The sequence below is a fragment of the Adiantum capillus-veneris genome, chromosome 21 (assembly GCF_014529385.1).
Source record: "Adiantum capillus-veneris isolate H3 chromosome 21, ASM1452938v2, whole genome shotgun sequence".
Lineage (NCBI taxonomy): Eukaryota > Viridiplantae > Streptophyta > Polypodiopsida > Polypodiales > Pteridaceae > Adiantum > Adiantum capillus-veneris.
In genome coordinates, this window is record NC_140951.1 from 122,147,651 (window position 1) to 122,165,887 (window position 18,237).

Consider the following 18,237-nt stretch of genomic DNA (forward strand, 5'->3'; position numbering starts at 1 on the left):
TTACATGGACATATTATAGAACCCTTTCTCGTATAATTTCTTAAAAGTTCGATCGAACTATATTTAGATCAAAATTCTATTATTTTTATAATCGACACGTGTGGGTTCATTCTCATCATGTTTGGCATCTTCTTTGAAGCTTGGCCTTGAGCTTACCCCAAAGGTAATCTCCAAAACATAAAATAAGCTTCAATAAAGATCTAAAGGTAGATATGTTTAGAAAAACAAGTAGTCCTGTGCTTGGTGGAAGCATCTAGCACTGAAGTAAACAAGTACAAAGAACATTGGTGAAATTTTAAAAAAGAATCGTATATATTATGATTGGTTACCTCTGTAGCTATCTGTAAAATGGTCCAATGTCACGGTTTTCTCTACAATTGTTTGAGTAGCGAGACCAAGGCACTGCTCTTTACCGTACGTGTTGTGATAGATGTTGGGTTAAAGGCCCGTGTGCCCGGCTGCCCGTTGTTCAGCCGCCCATGTACAGCCATTCATTTACTCATTCATAATAACTATATACTCATAACTACACATTGTAGTGTGAGTACCGCCCCGCCACACACTGTGTCTATCTCCTTCTTCGTGTTGGCTCTCTGTGTGTGTGCTCTCCGATCCCAACAAGTGGTATCAGAGCTTGGTAGTGAGAGCATTGAGAGTTTCATCATCATTGTTGAGTGTGTTGAAACTTGCTGCTGTTTCATTGCCGTTTTTCGGTTTCGCGCACGCGCGCATTTCTAAAGAGCAAAAGGTTTTTCCGAGCTTGGCATTGGAAGGTTCAGCACTCCGCGAGTATTTTAATCAGGTGTCCTGGGGTTTAACCCCCCCTTTCGGAGCCATTCGTGCCATTAGAAATCCCATCCGAGCTACAGACTAGGAGCTGCGTTTTTCAGCTCTCTTTGGTAGTTTTCTGCTGCCAGAGCTTCCATAGCCATTACAGGTGCCATTGTTGTAGTGTCTTCCACTTACGTGAGCCCACAGCTCATTTGAGAGTGTGTAGCCTCTTCTTGGAGTGGCCTCATACACACAGATAGAGTGGGAGTTTGGCGACATTGTCTTCTTCGACTACAGGTACAGGTACGGGTACAGGTTACAGGTTACAGGGAGCTTTGGATACAGGTTTCTTCTGTGGTTACAAAACATGTATTTTGAATGTGGGACAGCCATGCATATGGTTGTGGTTTGAGTGGGAGTTTCTACTCTTCTGGGCAGTCTGTTTATCCGTGTTCTTGAGCTACAGGTTTACATCATCTATGTATGTTGATGGATGTGGATATGGCAGTTTGACAGACACTCTTTATGCATGATATTGTGGAGATTTGGTTCACTTATACATAGAGCGGGTTTGCTCTTGCTTGCAGTGTTGCGGTTTGAGTACGGACAGGTACTTGGTTGACAGTAGAGATTGGACTTCGCTGAGCTTGTGCATTGGTTATATGCTCACTTGGATCCATTTATGCTCACGGATTTGTGTAAGCTTGGTCAGCTTATGTTTCTATTGTGGTTATTCAGACATGGAGTATGTTTATGTCTCTATGACAGCTCATTGTTGATGCATTTTGTGGCACGGTTTGCCTAGGCCGGTTGAGTTACAGGTGTCACGGGTTTATGCATTTGTTTGTGGATTTCTACGTACGTTTTTTGACCATATTATGGGCTGATTTATACTCTATGCGTTTGCTCTTTGATTGAGCAGCAGGTGTTGTTAGATTTGCAACACTACTTTGTTGTGGCAGTTTGTTGGTTGGTTACAGGTTTCTCATTGTTGCATTCTTGTTGTAATGGGCACTAAAGAGGACACAGTTTTCAATATTGAGAAATTGGATGGTGCTAATTTCTCATATTGGAAAGATCAGATTTGGGATGTCTTGGTGCAGAAGAAACAGATTCGACCTCTAAAGTTGCAGGGAGTTAAGCCAGAGAACATGGAGAGGGATGATTGGGAGGAGTTGGATGAGATGTGCAGGTCTACCATTAGGCTTTCCCTTTCAAAGTCTATTTATTACAATGTGAAAGATGCACAGGGTGGAGCTTATGAGCTATGGTAGCGGATTTGCGATATGTATGATAAGCATTCAGCTGCTTCTATGGTGTATTGGATTAAAAAGCTTAGTGATTTGCGAATGGAGGAAGGTGCTTCCATGAATGCGCATTTGAATGAGTTCAATACAATTTTCAGCCAACTTGCTACGCAGAAAATTACGTTTGAGGACAATGTAAAAGTTATGTTTTTACTTGTCACGTTGCCTGAGTCATGGGACACATTTAGGACATCCATAAGTAACTCGGTTCCTGCGGATGAGTTGACAAGTACTAATGTGGAGTCTAGTCTTCTCACGGAAGAGATTAATCGAAAGAATAATGCAGGTAGTAAGTCTTCTAGTGCAATGGTTGTCAGAGGCAAGACTATGAACAAGTATAAGTCCAACAGGGGTAAATCTAGAAGCAAGTCCCGTGCAGGCACAAGTAAAAAGGATGTGGAATGTTTTCATTGTGGTAGAAAAAGCCATTTCAAAAAGGATTGCTACAAGTGGAAAAGGGAAAATGGAGATGGTAAGAAGAAAGACCATGATGCTAAGGACAAGCCTAAGTCCAATGTCAAGATTGAGGAGTTAAATGCAACACAGGGAGAGTGTAGCTCTCAAGATGACCATGTATGTGCTCCGACTAGTGCTACTAGTGAAGAGCTTGGTGATGTGTTGCTTGCATCCTATTTTGATGACGCTTTTCTTCTCACTCATGAGAGTAGTATGCCTATGGATTGGGTCATTGACAGTGGTGCTTCTTTTCACGTTACACCTCATAGGTCGTGGTTTCATGACTATGATGCTTCGAGCACAGGTACTGTCAGGATTGCCGATGGGCATTCTATGCAGATTCATGGCATTGGAAATATTCATTTGGCTATGCCAAACTCTACTATGTTTGTCTTGCAGCGTGTGCGTCATGTGCCAGCTCTTGCAAAAAGCTTGATTAGTGTGGGTCAATTGGATTCACTTGGTTTCAATGTATCTTTTGGTGATGGAGGTTGGAAGATCACTAAGGGCAGCCTTGTTTTGGTTAAAGGTGCTAAGAGGAATACGTTGTATTCCCTTTGTGTAGCTAGTGTGGCTGATCACATTGTGGGGATCACTGAGCAACCTCCTGCTTCTTTATGGCATCAGCGTTTGGGGCATATGTCACTGAAAGGTTTGAAGTTGTTGGCACGTGTGGATTACATTCCCGTTTCAGATTTTGGTGGTTTTGAGTTTTGTGAGCATTGCCTTTATGGTCGACATGCTCGGTCTTCTCATAAGAAGAGTGTTCCACACAGATGTTTGGAAAAGCTAGCTTTGGTGCATAGTGATGTATGTGGGCCGATGCCCAATGCTTCTCTTGGAGGTGCTATGTACTTTGTTACGTTCATTGATGATGCTAGCAAGAAGGTATGGGCATACCCCATTCGTAAGAAGGATATGGTGTTTGATATATTTAAGCAATGGTTGGCTCTTGTTGAGAACCAATCAGGTTGTAAGTTGAAGTGCTTACGTACGGACAATGGGGGTGAATTTATGTCTCATGCTTTCACAACATTATGTGTTGAGAAGGGTATACGGCGCGAGCTTAGTGCTCCCTATACACCTCCTCAAAATGGTGTGGCAGAGCGCATGAACAGGACTATACAGGAAAAAGTCCGTAGTATGCTTTCTATGGCTGGTTTGTCAAATGGATTTTGGGCTGAAGCTGTTGCCACTTCTGTGCATTTGATAAATCGTTCACCTAGTGTTCCTTTGGGCTTCAAAGTGCTTGAAGAGGTATGGACAGGTTTGCCACCTTCGTATGGTCACCTTCGTGTTTTTGGCTATGAAGCTTATGTACATGTACCTAAGGCAAAACGCAGCAAATTGGATCCAAAGGCAAGAGATGTATCTTCTTGGGTTATGGTAGCTCTGGTGAGATGGGTTATCGATTGTGGGATCCTATTGGCAGGAAGATTGTGCGCAGCCATGATGTTGTTTTTCATGAGGACTCTATGTATAGAGAATCACCGCGAATGGTTGAGGTTCGGCGTGTGATATTTGAGGAGGATGGTCATCGGTATGATGGTCCCAAGGCTGCTCGTGGGCAGCCCATTGACCCTCAAGTGGGAGATCAGCCCTTGTTGGGAGATCATGTAGATGTGGGACAGCCACATGCACCTCCTGCATAGTCTTTGAGGCGTTCAGAGCGGCGTGCAAGACAGCCTCAGCGTTTTGTGCCTTCTATGGATTATGTATTGTTGACTGATTGCGGGGAGCCATCATGTTATGATGAGGCCATGTCTAGTGTTGACAAGCTCAAGTGGGAGCAGGCTATGCAGTCAGAGATGAATTCGTTGATCCAAAATGAAACGTGGGAGCTTACTCCTTTGCCAAAGGGTAAGAAGGCACTACCATGCAAGTGGGTTTACAAGATAAAATTGTGTTCAATGGATGCAAAGCCTAGGTACAAAGCAAGGCTTGTGGCTAAAGGATTCAAGCGATAGAAAGGCATTGATTTTGACGAGATCTTCTCCCCAGTGGTGAAGATGTCTACTTTGCGTATGTTGTTTGCTTTGGTAGCTACAGAAGACATGGAGTTGAAGCAAATGGATGTAAAGACAGCTTTCTTACATCCGGACTTGCACGAGGATTTGTACATGGAGCAACCAAGTGGGTTTGTTATTCATGGTTCAAAGAAGATGGTATGCCGGCTTCTTAAGACCTTGTATGGGCTGAAGCAATCATCTCGTGAATGGTATCGTAAGTTTGATGCATTCATGAGTTCATTGGGCTATGTACGCAGTTATGAGGACCCATGCCTCTATACTCGCAAGGTTGCAGATGGTAGTCTTATTGTTTTGGTTTTGTATGTGGATGACATGCTGATCGCAGGGAAGTGTATTTCTGATGTGGATGCCTTGAAACATAGGCTACATGAGACCTTTGCCATGAAGGATCTTGGGGATGCCAGTCATATTTTGGGTATGCGGATCACTCGTGATCGTTCTCGCAAGATGCTCTTTCTTAGTCAGAAAGAGTACATTGACAGGGTGCTTGAGCGTTTTCATATGGAAGGGGGGAAGGCCATTAGTACCCCGTTGCCTCCATATGTAAAACTCAGCCATGATGACTGCCCTCAGACAGATTTGGAGACTACAGAGATGTCTCAGATTCCCTATGCGTCAGCTGTTGGTTCCTTGATGTATGCCATGGTGGCTACGCGTCCAGATCTTGCTCATGCAGTTGGTGTGGTTAGCAGGTACATGTCTAACCCGAGCAAGCATCATTGGGATGCAGTGAGAGGTATTCTCAGATACTTGAGAGGGACTTCAGAGTTGTCCCTATGTTATGGTGAGAAGGATATGTATGTTTGCGGATATACAGATTCAGACTATGCAGGGTCAGTGGACTCGAGGAAGTCTACTAGCGGCTATGTGTTCACAGTTGCAGGTGGACCGGTTTCGTGGGCATCACGTTTACAGCCATGCGTTGCTTTGAGCACTACAGAGGCTGAATATATGGCTGCCACTGAGGCTGCCAAGGAGGCCGTATGGCTCTCACGACTAGTGGGAGATCTTGGTATGGCTGGTGATGCTCCGATTCTACATTGTGATAGCCAGAGTGCCATAGCGTTGGAACGGAATCCTGTCTTCCATGCGAAGACAAAGCACATTGAGGTGAGGTATCACTTCATACGAGAGGTGCTAGAGGACAAGCGCATAGAGCTTGTCAAGGTACACACTGACGATAACCCTGCTGATCTACTCACGAAGTCGTTAGCCTCACAGCGGTTTGCACACTGCAGATCGCTGATGGGTATGGCTTGACTTCTTTTGCTGTACTTTGGCCACTTTAAAGGCACACTGCCTTTAAGTGGGAGATTGTTGGGTTAAAGGCCCGTGTGCCCGGCTGCCCGTTGTTCAGCCGCCCATGTACAACCATTCATTTACTCATTCATAATAACTATATACTCATAACTACACATTGTAGTGTGAGTACCGCCCCGCCACACACTGTGTCTATCTCCTTCTTCGTGCTGGCTCTCTGTGTGTGTGCTCTCCGATCCCAACAATAGATTTTGGAGCACAGGTGGTTACTTGCTTAGTTGGTTGTGATTTCTATCGTGTCAACATTTGTTGTGAAACATGAGCGGATAAGTAGAACCCATTGATAGGCAACAATGATAGCTCAGCTTGGGAAGAAGCAAGTTGTGTCCCGCAGGGGTAACTATACAACAAAGGGCTATTGAAGGGGGCAATTGAATCAAGCAAAGAGTTGCAGCTTAATCATTTCGCTTAAACTCTACTATTTAACCTATATTAGTAGTTGCTTGCAGATTGCCATTCAGCATTAGGAGAACTTTGGACTCACTTTTGGGCCCTGTAAGAAGTTCCACGTCATCTTAGAGAGAGAAAATAAAAATGTCATTTTAGATGATGTTTTTTTTTGCACCAACAAAAAGTCAAAATGACATTCATTGTTAGGTAGCCGCCGTCTTCTTTTCTTGTCCTTTGTTCTCTTGTCAGGAATCTAAATAACCGTATGACTAATGATTTGAAACATCAATTTACAAGCGTTCCGCTACAGGAACTCTATCAACTCTAAACATGGGACTACAGTGATTTCAAACGTGAGCTTACAAGCCTCCACTCCCAAAACTTGAGATATTTCGTTAGTCATAGTGTCTGTTTGTCTCTCTATAAAATTTAGGAATGGACAACACTTCTTTTTTGAATGAAAACACCAATTGAACTTGCAATCCTCAACCTCCTCATCTTCAACATTTACCCAAAGAAAGAACACACATCATCTTCACATTGATGTATTCCAAAAGTACGCACCATTGCACAAACGTAGGAGGGAGTCTTTCTTATCCCAATGGGAGAAAGAACTTAGAAGGACAAACAAGGAACATCATTTAGATTTGTGGATTGATGGGTCTATTTATCCAAAGGATCGTACAACAAATGTGTCAGCTCCCTTTGTTAATATCACTAACCTTTTACATTTCACAGGCGTTGGCAAGGATGGGCTATTAGGATACACTGAACATTTGAAAATGTGAGGATTGAATGCGGAAAAGAAAATAGACCTCCTAGCGATGGAGAACATGCAACTGAAGAAACTTAATGAAGCATGCGCTCAGAAGATGTCATCAAACAAACAGACAATCCAAAGCCTTGAGAAGAAGATTACAAGTTTGCGTATGAAAGACACCGTGCTTGGGAGCCGGAAAAGAAAACGAGATCTATGCAACATAGAGAATATGAAGTGGTGGCTTGAAAAAACAAATACGAGCTTTAGGTAACTCGAAGTTTATTTTTGCTTTTGTATCATATATATACTTTACACTTTCTTATTACTGATCATGATGCATGGTACTTTCTTTGCAGGTATTTGCTACATCCAAAGTCGAACGGAGTGGGTTCCAATGCCGAAGTAGGTTCCAATGCCGGAGTACATTACAATTGTCTAGTTTCAAAACAAGCAGTTGAAGAGATGATAACTTAGAAAAAAATTGATAAATTGAAAGGGAGGCTCCTTACCTCTTTCATGAAGGAGAATCAGTTGAAGCCAATGGAAGTGCAAGAAATACTTGATGAGAGCGACATCTCGCACCAGATGGGATACAAGGCACTCTTCAAATGTAATGGAAATGGCCTATGAACTTTGAGAATAGCGGAATTAAGAGAATTAGAGAGAGCATTTTTGTGAGGTTACTTTGAGAACATAGAGAGTGAACTTAATTGATGGTAGCAACATGAACATAGTACTTAATTAACTTGGCATGAACAATACTTTTGCAAGAGAGAGAGTATTAGAGAACATGACAATAGTTGAGGATCGGGTTTACTTGGAGCTTGTCCCCCCTCCAAAAGGCGTTTGTATTATAGATTCTCCCATCAAGAGAGACTTGATACAATACAATCTTTGTGTTCCTTGTGACCTAGGTGATGCAATGAAGATGGAAAGCTTCATGCATCACAAGCATACCATAAACTTTGCAAAAACATTAACTATCCTAAGCCTCAGTCCCAAGGCCTCAAACACCTTCGAAGGTGGAGAGAGCTAGCGGGGCATGAGGGTAGGGAAGAGGAAGAAGAACATCCATAGGAGAAAGAAATAGTTTCTCACTTATCATCACTCATCTTGCTTAGTATAGAATAATAGCATACTAATGAAGATGAAGAAGATGACAAGCTTAAGTATTGAAGCATGGCTCTTGGTTGGATTTGCATTCCATAGCCAAGAGTGTTGGTGTAGGTTCTCTACTTCTCAACAAGCTTGGAGAAGGAGATGGAGCTCTTGCACTTTGCACTTGGAGAAGGAGATGGAGCTCTTGGAGAAGGAGATGGAGCTACTTTGCACTCCACACAATGAGAGAATGTGTATGTGTGTGGGGGAGAGTATACCCCCCTCTCATGCTTGGTCCACCTCTCTCTCTCTCTCTCTCTCTCTCTCTCTCTCATTATTTAATTATTTCATTTGGATATGCGTCCTCTTTTTCCTCTTTGAGAGAAAAAACTTAATTATTTATTTTTATGTATCTAAATTCTCATTGGATCCCTTTAAAACCTATCCAATAGAATTCAAGCACATCATGAGGGCCACATGTGGAGGATCATTTGAACATGTGTCTTTTATGCTTATTAAGTCATTTGGTTTGAATTGAATACTATAAGCACTTAGTCAATCAAGCATGGAAACGTTGATTCCTCTTGAGAGTTTGTCTTTGAATTGAAAATTCTAAGAACCTTAGTCATTTAAGCATGTGAGAAGCACCTCAAGCTTTTGGGCAAGGTTCCCACTAACACTTAGTAAGCCGACAAGCACCTCATGCTTGGGTAGGATTCCTGCCTCAAGGTCAGTCCTAGTTTGCCTAAGATCAAAGGACTTTTTAATAGTAACTTTTGAAGGTATTTAATGAAGATAACCCTAAGGTCTTTAAGATCCATTAGGTATCATTTTTCTTTAACAAACCATCTCTCATTTGAACCCCTTTAATCTTAGCCCCGTGTTGAGACAGATGCATAAGCACATGTCTATATTCTAACCCTTGTTTCTGTTTATTCTCCCACATTAAATGATCAATTTAATATGAAAAAATAATTAGGTTGGTTAGATATTAGATTTTATGACATCACCTCTCTCTTGAAATTATAGTCGTCCTCGACCTATGAGGTAGAAGAGATAAAGTTTTAGTCATTAGTCTACGTTCTTAGCGGGTAGAGGATCCCTTTTCACCCTACGACATCATTCCAAAATGGATGACTAGTCCATTTGGTGCTTGGGAGACATAGCTACCGCAAGCATGTCTGCTCTTTAGTCCATATCATACTCCCAAAGTAGAGTGACAAATTCTACTTGGTATTTGAGTGACATCGTCATCACAAGCATGATTCTAAGCATGCATACTATTTAAATTTTTGCACAAAAAAAGATTAGTCTTATAAGACAAAAATTTTGTTCATTTAGAAAGCATTTACATTTGCTTACTTTAGTGCAACATTGACAAGATTCATACTATCCTTCAGCTGTATTCCTTGCATCCATCTAGCATTCTTCAAAAGGATAATTATTGAACTTAATAAGATACGGTGGATAATCTTATCATGCCGTAGTACCTTGTCTTCATGCTGAAGGATAGCTTCAGGTTGTAGCACCTCTTCTTGGTCTTCAATTTCTGGAGGGTCTTCAGTAATTGGTTCTCTTGGTGGCTCTCCTTTGCAGGGCTTAAGTAGTCTCACATGAAAAGCATTGTGTATGAGCCAATGGTTGGGTTGATAAGCCATGTCATTGATTGGCTTCAAGATTTGAAAAGGACCATAGTATCCTTTTGCTAATTTAGCATAATACTTTTGATGGCCCATAGGATTTTGTCTCGTCGTTTGCCTCAATCAAGACTTGGGAAACTTAAGTAAGACCCAATCATTTTCTTTGAATGTTAAGGCCCTTCTGTGCTTGTCAGCAGCAGCTTTTTTCCTTTGTTGAGAGATGGATATAGCCTCCTTAACCTTTTGAAAAGATTCTTGTAGGTCACGGCTATAATCATCAGCAAAACGAAGATCTTCCCATGTACTTTAAGTAGCAAGGGACTTTTAGGTCTTCCCTCTATGATCTCAAAAGGTGCTTTTCTCGTAGTAGTATGGACAATATTATTGTACGCATACTTTACAAGGGATGAGTACTTCTCCCATTGTGATCGTTAATCTACTTCTGTAACATAAGTCTTTAGTAGATGATTGAGTATCGTAAGCTTGGCTATCTCACTTTGGCCATCCGTTTGTGGGTGATAGGCTGAAATTCAATCTTGTACCTAGATTTTCAAAGAGTTCTTTCCAGAAATTACTGGTCATTCTAGGATCTCTATCCGACACGATGGATGTTGGTAATCCATGGTGTTTAAAAATCTGAGATATGAAGATGGTTACCATTTTGTGTGCCTTAATAGTATTTTTGGCTTGCTAAACTTGTCGACTATTGTCCATATTCCCATATTCCCATGGATAGACTTGGGTAATCCAAAGATAAAATCCATGGATATACTCTCACATGGTGAATTAGGGATTGGCAATGGCTGGAGTAATCCAGGTTTCTTCCCTCTATCATACTTAGTCTTTTGGCATACCACACATTTTGAAACATACTCTTCTTGTATGTCCACTTTCATGGTAGGCCAATAGAAGTATGTCTCTACTCCTCGAAGAGTAGGTTGAATGCCTCTTTGCCCCACATAGGGAGGAGCATGGGATTAATACATGACTTTCTCACGAAGGGAGTGGGTAACACACAGCCTATTGCCATGGAGAAGATAACCATCCTATAAGGTGAATGGTTCCTCTTTCTTCCCCAAAGCAAGGGCTGACGTTACATCTTTAAAGTCAGGGTCTGTAGCATACTCATCTATCATAAAAGATAGATCATTGTGAGTTGCTATAGACACCGCATTGACTTTTGGTCGTCGTGAAAGTGCATCAGCCACTTGATTGTGCTTATCAGCAATGTGAGCAATATGAAAATAAAATTGCGAAAGAAAATTTTCCCACCTCATTTGTTTGTTGGAAAACTTGGTTTGCGTCATGAAGTACTTGAGACTTTTGTGGTCTGTTCGTAAAATGAATGGAGTCCCCAATAAATAGTGCTTCCATGTGTCTAGGACATGTAGAATAGCTAAAAGCTCTTTCTCATAAATTCCCAAGACCCGTTCATCCGTATTGAGCCTTCGGCTCTCATATGCTATGGCATGCTCTTCTTGAAGCAAGACTGCTCCAAGGCAATCACCACAAGCATCACATTGGACCTGGAATGTCTTTGAGAGATCTAGAAGGATGAGGACTGGTTGTGAGGTAAGCTTCTCTTTGAGCTTGTCAAAAGCATTTTTCTCCTTAGCACTCCATGAATATTTAACGTTCTTCTTTGTTAAGTTTGGTAATGGTCCTGCTATTTGAGATTTTTTTTTGCTATGAAGCATCTATAGTATGCACACATACCAATAAATCTTCTTAGTTCATGTAGATTCCTTGGATTAGGCCATGGTTTTATTACCTCTAACTTCAATGGATCTATACGGATACCATCTTGAGAAATAATATGACCTAAGTATTGAATCTCTTGGAAGGAAAAATTCACTTTTTGTTTGGTTGAGAAAAATCTTGTTCTCCCTCAATGCTTGAAAAATCAGTCGGAGATGTTGCTTGTGTTCCTCCAAGGACTTGGAGTAGATGATGATATAATCAAAGAACACTGCAGTAGGGTCTAAATATTTTCTGCATCAAACAATTGAATGTGGTTGGTGCATTGTTCAAGCCAAAAGGCATGACTAGATATTCATAAAGACCAAACGTTGTACGAAACGCTGTCGAGAAATTTGCGGTCTTGCCAGGAAAGCACCGGGCTTATGGCTGTGAGAGTTTGTGAGAGAACTCAACAAAAACTATATGAAGGAGTTAAACCATGGATGCCATGAAGACTAGGGTTTGGAAAGAAGTGCAATCAAAGAAGACTCACTCTTTCTCTCTTGCACTCACACACACACAAAGAAAGAACGCAAAAGAGAATGTCAAAACAATACGAAGATGAAAACATCAAGGCTATGGTCATATCGTATCATGGGTAATATGAAAGGGTTAATGGATGAGTTAATGGCATTCAATCTTGGCTGACCAAATAGGCTACGAATTGTTCTTTGGAATTGTAGTTTTGTGCTTACCATAATATATATATTTTGCCTAGTGATTGGGATTAATTGTGTGTACAAATCCTCTTGGTTCATAGCAAGATAACTACGCTTACATCAAAAGAAAAATTATAGTCTATGAGAGGTAGTATGATGGGATCCGGTGATAGAAGTATTTCATTGAGCCTTTCAGGGCCGAAGAGAAACACTATACGTTGTTGAAAGTGTATTTTACGGCTAATCCATACGTTAATTCTAATAGATCGTACAGAGTGAAAGCGATAGAAATGATCATCATGTGGGTTATTCATCTAGGATAGTATGTGAGAAATGTAGATACGAGAGAAGTGAAGAGATGAGAAGTTTCCCTCCCAAGCCCTATTCTTGCCCGTAGGCAATAAGGATACTGCGGGGAGAGATGTACCTGTAGCAAAGAGAACCTGGAGAGGATGAATTACTAAGAATGAGAGAGATAGGTTTGGTTAAGGAGATGAGATTAGATACATATATATATGTTGGATTAGAGATGAAAATGAAAACAACAAGAAATCAAGAAAACATCAATGTAGAACACATCTTACTTGAAACCCTTCGGCACCATTATTGATGGGAGAGAGAAGAAGAGGGGAGAATTCAACGTTGATTGATACGCCAAGTACAACACCTTCTTTGATTAGAGTTGATCCTCCAAGGATGGCGTACAAGAATGGCTAGTTTTCCTCTAGGAGAAAGTGTAGGCTTGGGCTTATGTTAATGGGGCTAAGTACAATTAGGCATTACTACTCACTCCCTCAAGAATTCCTCTCATCAATGGCTTGAATGCTTGAGTTCTTTTCAAGGAAGAAGAGGTCCCCTTTTATAGGTGAAGGGAACCCCCAAGGGTTTACACAAGAAGAGAGGAGCCAGTGTGAACAGGAATTGGAAAAGTTGGAAATGAGCTGTCCCTGCATGATGTGGGCAGACTGGGGTCCAGTATTTTGATCATATCTCCTCAACCGTAGCTCCAAATAAAAAAGTAAAAATATGGGCAGAAACTTCAGCTCATTAGCTACGATTTTCATTTTAAAATCATTTTCCAATTCGGATTGGAACCTTGTGTAAAAAATTCATCAAAATAGGGTCCATTTCTGGCAGCAAAAGTCTTCATGTGGTCCCCTTAGCTTAGACTTTCATTTGATTCCAAAGGACACCTCATGCCATATGAAAGCATGACATTGCTCCTTGACAAAGTTTTGTAATCATGCTTGCAATAATGCATGAAAATAAGTGTATCTTTGAAATCATGCCACCTAGTGTCCCACTAGGATATGATTCCCTCCTAGTAGCTATTTAAAAAGAAATATAAGAAAAATACATAGAATATATATATATTGGAGTTTACCCTAGATATAGGATCTAGCTAGGGTGTGAGATGATAATGAGATAGTAGAAATAAAGAATTAATGCTTTTTGCCCCAAGTTAAAGAGGCGGAGCTATTGATGCTTTTCCCATAGTATTTTCTGATGGTAAAGTAAGGATATGTTACCCTTGAGAAAAATAATAGGATGAGATAGAAGGATTATTATTATACTTAAATATGCATATGTACATTATAGGAAAGATAATTATGTATCTAAAAAATTACAAGATAACTCTTGTAGCATGCGTTCCCACTATGTACGTGTCACAACACGACAACGCGGTCTTTAGGATATCTTCATCCACTATCCTTATTTGATGATAGCCACTTTTAAGGTCAATCCTATTGAAGTAGGTAGAGCCTTGTAGCTTATCAAACAGATCTTCTACCCCGAGGTACGAAAAATCTATTTTTGATAGTGATATGGTTTAGTGTTGGATAATCCACACACACACACACACACACAGTATGTACCATCTTTCTTTTGCACTAAAAGGACTGGAGAACAAAAGGGAGAGGAGCTAGGTCTCACCATCCCTTTGTCTACCAATTGTTGTACTTTCCTAGTGATCTCCTCTTGTTGAGCTTGGGAAACTCGATAAGGAGGCTTGTTAGGCGGTGAGCTTCTTGGTAGGAGCTCAATTCGATAGTCATCATCCCATAAGTCCATAGGGATATCATCGATGAAAACATCTTGGAATCCATTAGGAAGGTAGACAAGTATAACTCTTCTTGATTCCTACCATTTCCATTTGATAAATCAAGCATCATTAGTGGATTCTTTGACAAAAATCATGTACGTAGAAATCGAGCTTTTCATTGACTTATCAAAAGCTGGTGAATTTACAAGTGGTATATTACGACCAGACTCATTAGCATCTATATACATGTTCTTTCCCTTGTAGGTGAAGTAGATTCTTATTTCAGGGAACTTCATGTTGGCAGCCATGCGATCAAACCATGCGCCCCTAGGATAGCATCCTCATGTTGGAGAGGAGAGATGAAAAAGTCTTCTTTGTCGACATAGCTTTGGACATGAAGCGTCAAGTTCCCAATCAAGGGAGTAACGGAGGCTTGCTGTCCCTTGAAAGGTGTGTCAGCCATTACAATATCTCCCATCTCAAAATCTCGAATGCCCAATTGGTGGCCAACTCCATTGATATGAAGTTGTGAGTAGAGCCAAGTCAAACAAGATGAAAGCATCATGCTCCCTTACCTTTCCCCAAGCATAGGAGAGAGATGATCCTTTGCAATGAGCATCCTCTTTTGGAGCTTCGATGGTGGAAGCCCTAGGAGTCTCATTGCAAACATTTTTCTTGGGGCAAGAACGATAGCCATGTCCTTGCTCCCCACACTTAAAACACTTATGGTCCTTGTGAAAAGCTTCAAGCTCTTCATGAGAGAGTTTGTTTTTACCTTTGTAAACTCCCTTCTCCTTGGACCTATTGTTGTTGTTGTAGGAAGTGCCTTGGGAAGAATTTTGGGCATTGGTTTTGCCCATTTTTGTCTTTGTTTTCCATGGGTTTGACATTTCGTCTAGCCCCTTGTTGGAAATTGATGCGGGAAGCAGCCATGGCGTGGTGGATTACTTCGGTGATAGAACAAGGCCGTTGGGAGTTGACATACTCGGCCATTACTACAGGTAATCCAACACAAAATTGTTGCTTTTTCTTGGTGAAGTTTATCTTTTGGAAGACAGTTGCCTTGAGATGTAAATCCCAAAACTTGTCCACATATTTGTGTATAGACTCCTGTGAGAAAAGCTTCAAACTGCACCATTCGGTAAGTACTTTATCCTTTGTATCGCTTGCAAGGAATTGCTTCATGATGGAAACTCGTAGAGTTTTCCATGTCTTTGGGGCTTCATCGTTGCCATGAAGGCTAGCCCGCCATTGACGAGCAGATTTCTGGAAGTGCATAGCTACATGGCGTAGCTTGGAGGACTCCGTGAAGCCCGCGTCTCCAAGGCCGCATCAAATTGTTGGATGAAGGCCAATACTTTGTTGGTGGCACCAAAGGTGCCATCATAGGTGAGAAAAGAGATACTCTTTCGTCCCTCTTTGAACTTCTTGAGCTTTTGTGATCTTTGCCATGCAAGGTATGATTTGCGATGTCCTCCCCTCTTGTATTCTCTAGGAGAATATCCATAGCTTTCGTCGGGAGAGGAGGCATGTGAAGAAGAAGGAGAATTGGGTGACCTCTTTCTTTACCTTTTCTTCCTTTGTTTCCTCTCTTCCCTTTCAAAGTGACGAGGAGAAGGACTGTGTGTTGACCGTTTCCTCGTGGGAGGAGTTGGCGATCGTCTAGACCTCCGTCTTCGTGGAGCCACATCTTCAGAGGAACTTAGGGATTCATTGCTTTCTTGGTCTTTGGATTCCTCCTCTTGTATGGGAGAGAGTCTTCTTTTGGGGGTCTCATCAAGAGGCCTCCTAAGCTCTCTCTCCTCTTGGAGAGAAAGGGAAATCCCATAAGCACGAAGTTGTTGAGTAACTTTGCCTTGCAAAGTAGGGTTGCCCACAACTTGATGAAGGAGTACGAGCGGAAGTGCGACGCGAGAGAGAGTGCGAGAAGAAGAGCACGGCGATATGGTGAACTCGCTCTCCTGTAATGTGTAGAGCATAGTGAGTTCTTATTAGGTTTTTACAAAAGAATATGTGTACATACCTGGTGGCCCGCCCACTTACCTGGGCGACCACATTGGGCTTTATACCCCAACAACCTCCCACTTAAAGTCCAATGTGGTACTTTAAGTGTGAGAGAAGCTACTATACAAGCTAATATACAAGAGATGTAGAGAAGTGATGTACTACCCTACACCTAATTGCTTGCGAAAATGCGCAAAGCTCTCTGAGGGAAGTCCTTTTGTAAGTAGATCAGCAGGATTTTCTGTGGTGTGAACTTTGACAAGATGAAGTTGCTTATCCTCGAGCATTTCCCTGATGAAATGATACTTCACATCCACATGCTTTGTCTTTGAGTGATAAACTGGATTGCGAGCCCATTGTATAGCACTTTGACTATCACAATATAACACAGGCATCTCTTCTTTGATTCCCAAATCTGTTACTAGTCGATTAAGCCAAATTGATTCTTTGCATGCCTCTGATGCTGCAACATATTCAGCCTCTGTAGTAGAGTGAGTAACACAATCTTGTAATCTAGAACGCCATGATATTGCTCCACCAGCCAATGTAAAGACATACCCTGACGTAGACCTTCGGTTGTCTAAGTCACCTGCATAATCTGAGTCTGTAAAACCCTTTACACTTAGCTCCTGACTCCCATAGCATATACGCATACTCTTTGTAGCTTTCAGGTATCTCAATATTCCTTTCACTGCCTCCCAATGTTTCTTTCCTGGGTTTGACATGTATCGACTTACTACTCCCACTGCAAATGCAATGTCTGGGCGAGTAGCAATCATTGCATACATCAAACTACCCATTGCAGATGCATATGGAATCTTATCCATTTCAACCTGTTCTTCCTCAGACACAGGACAATCTTGTTTGCTAAGTTTCACATATGGTGGCAATGGAACACTCAGTGCCTTTCCCTTCTCCATATTGAAACGTTGCAAAACCTTGTCAATATACTTTGTTTGAGATAACCAAATCAACTTCTGTGATCTGTCTCTCTCAATGTGCATACCAAGTATATGACTTGCCTCACCCATGTCTTTCATGTCAAACGATTTTTCCATCTTTGACTTCAAAGCTGAAATTTCTTCCAAGTGCTTGCCAGCAATCAACATGTCATCCACATACAAAATAAGGATAAGCCAACTACCATCCTTAGCCTTCTTTGTATATAGACAGTGATCGAACTCACTACGTTTGTAGCCTTGAGAAAGCATAAACTTGTGGACTTTATGGTACCATGCCCTCGGTGATTGTTTTAAGCCATAAAGACTCTTTAACAACTGGCATACCCAATCTTCCTTGCCTTTCTCAACAAACCCTTCTAGGCTGCTGCATGTAAATTTCCACATCTAAATCACCATGCAAGAACGCTGTCTTGACATCCATTTGGTGCAACACCAAATCTAATATGGCAACCAATGCAAGAAAGCATCTCAATGTAGTCATCTTGACCACCGGAGAGAAGACTTCATCAAAGTCAATGCCTTGTTCTTGCTTAAAGCCCTTGGCAACAAGCCTTGCTTTGTACTTTGGCTGACTATCATGAGCGGTGATCTTATACCTGTAAACCCATTTACAAGGTAGAGCCTTTTTGCCCTATGGTAATTTAACTAGCTTCCATGTCTTGTTTTTATGCAGAGCTGTCATCTCTGACTGCATGGCCAATTGCCAATTCCTGGAGTCCTTCATTTGCACTGCTTCCTTGTAACATGAAGGCTCATTGCAATCAACCAACATGACATAATTCATAGATGGAACAAACCTATCAGGATGTCGCGTGACACGTCCATATCTACGCACAATAGGTGGCTTAGGCTCAGCCACAACCTGTGGTTCCACTCTATCCTGTCCTTGCTCCACTTGAGCTTTGACATTTTGTCTTGCACGTGCAGGTCCATCTTCTTGGAAGACAACTCTTCTAATCTCCTCAACCCTCTCTGGTTTAGAATGATATTTGGATTCATTAAAGTGAACATCATTGCTGCGGACAACCTTTCTAGATTCGGGATCCCAAAGTCTCT